The sequence below is a fragment of the Aegilops tauschii genome, chromosome 2 (genome assembly GCF_002575655.3).
Source record: "Aegilops tauschii subsp. strangulata cultivar AL8/78 chromosome 2, Aet v6.0, whole genome shotgun sequence".
Lineage (NCBI taxonomy): Eukaryota > Viridiplantae > Streptophyta > Magnoliopsida > Poales > Poaceae > Aegilops > Aegilops tauschii.
This window is the reverse complement of record NC_053036.3, coordinates 596,045,356-596,051,540: the sequence shown is the minus strand read 5'-3', so window position 1 is coordinate 596,051,540 and position 6,185 is coordinate 596,045,356.

Below are 6,185 nucleotides of genomic sequence, written 5' to 3'. Positions count from 1 at the left end.
GTTGGATAGCCAGTCTCTGCTACTTTTCGCCCCCATTATTTCCTCTTTCGACCAAGTCCTAGATTCAGGTAACAAATCCTCCCCCACCCCCACCCCCTTTCTTCCTTGTTTGAACCAAGTAGTACTAGGTTCGAGTGCATGAACTAGTTTTACCTCTTAACCGTAAAAAATTAGGTGGTTTTCGAACAGCCGATCGATCCTATCTACGAGGGGGCCTGAGAAATAGTAAAAGATACAAATGCAGCAACGTAAGGAGCTCGGGAAGTAGAGCAAGGCCGGTTTTGAAGGAAGTTATACCTGATGGTCACCGGGATGTCGCTAGGTGGGCGGCGGAGGCCGGATCTGCCCACACTACGGCAGCGAGGAAGAAGGGGTCGGAGGCTCTCCCTCGCCAGCGGTGCTTGGGAGAGAACGGCAAGGCAGGCTGATCGGGACTCGCCAGCAGTGGGTAAGAGCCGTCACCGAGGACGACCACGTGAACGTTGCACCTTCTCACCTTCCCCGGCGGAGAGGATCCGGCTGGATCTGTGACTAGCGGTGAGCAGAGAGAGAGAGAGTGGCCACCACTGTCGTGTTTAGATCTGGAGAGGACGAGACAGTGTGAAGAGAGCAACACTAGCAAGCAAGCGTGGAGGCTCCTGCCTATATAGTGGAGTACTAGTTTTCTTTTGTCTACCGGAACCGGCTTGACCTCGTCAATGACTGTCGAGAAGTCCTCATGCACGTGGCCTGGAGGCGCAGTTGTCGTCATTTTGATCTGAAGCACCGGATTATAACGTATAACACGAAAAAATGCCACATGACAAGAAATCATAACCTCACTGCCCAAAGGAGCCAGCATGAATCCCGACGGACAAACTAGACGAGGAACAAAGCTCAAATTAAAGATAAACTCGTAGAAAAGGGGTCCATCGATAGATGTCCGAATTAACATAGCCGGCTTGACCTAGATGGCAGCCGAGTAGTCTTCGTGCATGTGCCCCCAATGACTAGCCCAACTCAGTTGTCGCTGTTTAACCCTCGCAGTGATCCGAAGCACATGACACCTAATTTTGCGAGATGACAAGAAACATTTGTTTAGATTTCTCACCACAACTACAGCCATGTACAACACAGCCTGCACGATATGTAGACGATAGCCAATCCAGGCATGTCTGCTGGAGTCTGGTCACATGCATGGACGAACTGATCTTCCGTGTCTTGCAGGGATCGTCCAGGCACCAACGTAGTACAACACTTCTCTAGTACTATCCCTCGTCTCCCTCTTCTATTAAGTCACCCGACTTGCGGGGCCGGGGAGTGTGCCTATGGTCGGTTCTCAATTGCGGTCCCACATGTGTGTGCAAATTCAATATGATGCGCGTTCCATTCAGAGAGCAGCGTGCCAGACCGACCGACCATCTGGGATGCGACGCGAATGCGACGGGCGTGCTGTATACTCTGTACATGTGTACCGCCGTTTTCTAGAGGCTTTGCTCCATGGCGCAATCCATGGATACAAAATTAGTATACTGTACTATTTAAAAGTCGAGGGCGGGGCTTTTCCTGTGCGGTAGGCGGGGCAGTTTCGCCTAGTCGGTTCGACAGAGACGCGAGAAGATGAGGGAGTAGGCTGCTGCAAACATAGGGCTGTGTGATTTGGCAGCGAGTTACTGCTGGACAGGTGGGGCCCCGTGATTTGACTTGCCGTTATCATTTTAACTGCGGCGCTACGACCGGCGTGAGTCTCCCGATTCCTGACCACCTCCATACAGGTGCCTCTCCCAATGCTCCACCATGTAGTAGAGGCTGGCTCTTGCATGAGAGCCCACATCTCCACTTTTTCCTTGCCTCTCTTTCCTCCGCATATGCAAAAATGCCATGTAAAGCGCACTATTGTACTTACTTGCTCCTACAGGTGCTAAGTTTGCCACATAGGCATAAAGTCTGATGTGGCAATTTAATCAAGAAGAGAGAGACTAGTTTGGTGACCCAAGGAAGAAACGGTGCTAAGTGCGTGTACCTAGGTGAAAAGACAATTTCGAGTCTATAGCTAATTAAATGAAGCAAACTTAGCAACAAAAAACTAATAAGCACACCATTTCATTGGAAGAGGTCACTCCTTGGCAAATGCAATAAATACTACTCCCTCTGTCCCATAATATAAGAACGTTTTTGGCACTACACTAGTGTCAAAAACGTTCTTATATTATGGGACGGAGGGAGTACGAAGAAAGAGATAGAGAGAAGTAAAAAATACACTTATAGCCAACCTTATAGCTAACCTTATTGTAGTATGAGTGACTAAGTGATGACTATGTATGACATGCCAACATCCGATAGCCTAACGCACCGTGTTAAATCTCCAAGGGCGCGACCTTGCGAGCGACGCGATGGTCGTGGTAGGCGCGACCATGATACGGGCTGCTGGCAGCCGTTGGATCTGAGATCAAACGGTCGCATGCTAAGTTGCTAAAAATTTGCAGAATAACCCTCCAGGATATGATATTCACCCATAGGTCTAGAATCACACCATGCAACCGTTCGATCTCAGATCCAAAGGGCTCTCGGAAGCCCGTATCATGGGAGAATGGAAAGGCACTACCCTGCCGTTCGCACGCTGGCAGTTCGCTCCTACTCATCCCCGCACGTCCTTCAATATTACGGCGGTTCGCTCCTAGTCGTCCCGTCCTTTCACATTACGGCAGTTCCACTAATCCTAACCCTCCTCCCAAATCCATGGTGCCCCAAATCTGCATGATCGGCGGTGCGTACAAGGTTAGAACCATCACCGGCGATGAGTTCGACGTCATCTACACACATTCTTCCGCGACGGTGAAAGGATGCCTTTCTCACTTCAGACGCATGTTCGAAAGCTCAGATGATGAGTCGGTCATTGGGCTAGATGTTGAGTACACCATAGTCCTGGGACGAGAGAAGGATCTAAAGGACGAAGAGAGGAAGAAGCCTGCCGTGATCCAGGTTTGCGTGCATGACTTATGCTTGGTCTACCACATATGCCATGCCGACGTTGAATGCCTGGATTTTAAGAACTTCCTCGAGAGCAACCTAGTCAAATTCGTTACTGTAGACTTTACGAACGACAAAGAAGTCCTGGGTCGGATAGGCCTCGTTGTAGGCAACCCCTTCGACCTCCAGAAGAATCGGCTGCTGCGCTCCGGTGGCCAGCCTTCAATGCTGACCCTGGCAGGAGCCATGGTTCATCCTTCGTATGGTAAACTGGAGAAACCTCAATACACGTTTCATCGTTATGCATGGCAGCAGAATGTACTAGATATAGACCACATCCACTACGTTGCAATGGGTGGCTACCTTTGTTCCAATATCTACAAGGGTTGGATGAAGAGCAAGAGTCAAGTGTGCGGTTCAAGCAAAGAAGTATCGGCCAAGAGGAAGAGGGACAAGGACGAAGTCGAGGACGTGGACGAGGACTCCGAGTAAGGTGGCAGTGTCGTTGCTCATGATGGTTCTAATGCAGTGTCTACCGGATTAGTTGCATAGTTTAATTTCAGGTGTGCTTAGTTTAATTTGAGGGGTGTGTTGTGCTGAGCCCCCAGCAGAACTATGTTATGTTTCTTCTCGTTACTTTAACTCTTCAGTACGTACATACTAGTATTTCTTACATTTCATCTTTTAGTTGGTATAGTACTACCACTCGTTTCTTCACATTATATACGTACAATATATATGGCCAATATCATATAGCCAGCAGTTTAGTTGTCGAAGAATTTCAGGGTGCTTAGTTTTGTCAAAGAATTCCAGGATGCTTAGTTTTATTTGAGGGGTGGGTTGTGCTGGACACCATTATTGTGACTAGCCTTTTTAATAGTACTATATGCATAATTTGGCGACGAGCGCTCTCTATATGTACCACCTTTTTTTAATTTCAAGTTTTGCTCCATGGCGCAATCCATCGATACAACTAGTTTACAAAAGTATACATTTTTTAAAAGGCTAGAGGGTGGGGCAGTCTAGCTTGGCCGGTTTCACGAGAGGCGAGGGCCTTTGTGATTTGACGGCTCATTACTGCTGGAAGGCGGGGCCTTGTGATTTGACTGCTCGTATAAATGCGCCGACGACCTGAGGAGGAGCAAAGAACCGTGCGGTATACTCAAGTTTTCCATTGGAGTAGTACTACGACGGAGGAGCACGAAACACGGCAGCCCAGTGCCATATGGCGATAAAAAATGATCTAATTTGCTAGTCATCTCATTGTTAGCATTGTTCTATTCATTCCCTCAAAAGAAGCACTGTTCTATTCATGCCTCACAGAGAACGTGACACGTGCGGCGAAACACCTGAAGCAAAAGATGAAACACAGGAGAAAAAGAAGAAGGAAGATTATCACCCCAAATGATCTAATTCGCCGCGGAGTCGTAACTGCTTCTTCATCGCCTCCACGACCTCTATCTCCTTGCGCGTATCCTCCGCCATCTTCTTCATTCTGTCCATGACGCAGGATTTCTCGACGCGAGCCTTCATCATCTGTTCCACGGCCGCATTACGTACCTTGACAGCAGCCGGGTGCTCGATGCGGAGCTTCGCCAACTCCTCCTTTTGTTCCATGATGAGGGCCTGCAGCATCTTCATTGAGGAACTACTATTCTCATGCAGCTTCTTCCAGCCGGCGTTCTTCTCCTTCGACAGGTCGAGCTCGTGGAAGAGCTTCTCCTTGTCCTCCTGAAGTTGCAGGATTTTGCCGGTCGCCTTCTTCTTTGAGGCAATGCTCTTCTTCAGCAGCATCACCAAGCCGGCGGTCAACTCCCCCTGCTTATTGAGCTCAGCGGGCATGTCGTCGAGGCTCTCCTTCAGCAGCTCCACCAAGCCTTGGATGAACTCCTTCTGCTTATTGAGGTGCTTATTGAGCTGATCGGGCATGCCGTCGAGGGGTAACGACTCCAGCGCCGCCGGCTCGGCATGTTTGCCTCCGCGGCTAGGGCGCTCCTTGGAGCCATCGCCTGCCTGTGAGTGATCTTTCGAGGTCTCTGCGTGGCGGCGAGCCCTCTCTTTTTTTTCCGCAGCCTTGGTTGCCGCTCCCTTGTTACGAGTAGTTCTCGACCTAGAGCTCTGCTCACGGCCATGGCAAGGACGGACGAAGAAGAAGCACTTATGAGGAGGAAAGGTAGAGTAATTTTCGGTTAGGTAGTTCCCCTTTTTATAACCTAAGTACTAGCACTAGTACTAATACCTGCATAGTGGGAACACGTTCAGGTTTGGTACATACTAGTAGGTGTGAGCAGGCTTTCGAATGGGATGGGAACAAGGTAAAGATTAATTGATGGTTTTCGTTTCGAGGCCCGAAACGGCGCCCGATGAGTTTAGTGGAATGTAAATTTCAAGTAGACTACACTGCTCAAATGCGTAAATATTATGTTACTGTCTAAAATTGGCACAAAATACGAAGGAGACCAATGGAAGTACTACTAGCAACCCATGATTTAACTACTCGCATGCGCGCAGTGGAGTAGTAATGTCTTTCTTCCGCCCTCACGTCCACTCAATTTGCATGCGCTGTATTAATTGACCATCAACGAAGTGAACGACTTTACACGCGTCAAATTATCACATGGGGTGGATCTTGGCACAAAATTGCGTCTGCCCGTGTACCCGCGTGTGCGTGCGTGGCGTGCGTGCACATCTTCGCTTCGTGCATGTACCGACAGTATGGCTCAGGGAGGACGAGTACATTCTTCTGGAACCAGTAGCACGTCACTGTGATCAATCCACACAAGGAGGTCGCGACAACGCCTCCACATGTGCCACGTGGCTTCATGAACTGTAAGAGAGACACTGTGTAGCGTGCCATTGGAAATCTAATTTATGTGTTTTGCACCTACTCGAAGTACTAGTAAGGTACACGTGCATTGCACGCATCAGATTTTGCAACCAAATTATGAATAAATACCACACTATAGCATGTAAGCTCTGAGTCATATATGCCTGATGTAGACCTTCGTTTAATTCTTATAGTTCATCTCATTCAAAATCAATTAGATTTTATAAAAAAGCTAGGGCCTCTTGGATTCGTAGGATTTCCAAAAGGCGGGAATAGGAAAAACATGGGATTATAGTGGAATGTCGTCTTGAATCCTACAGGATTGTACGAGTGTTTGATTGTGCATAGAAAAAACGCAGAATTCTTTCAAAGAGGTTTGAGTGGATGAGATGTTTCCTATGAAATCTAG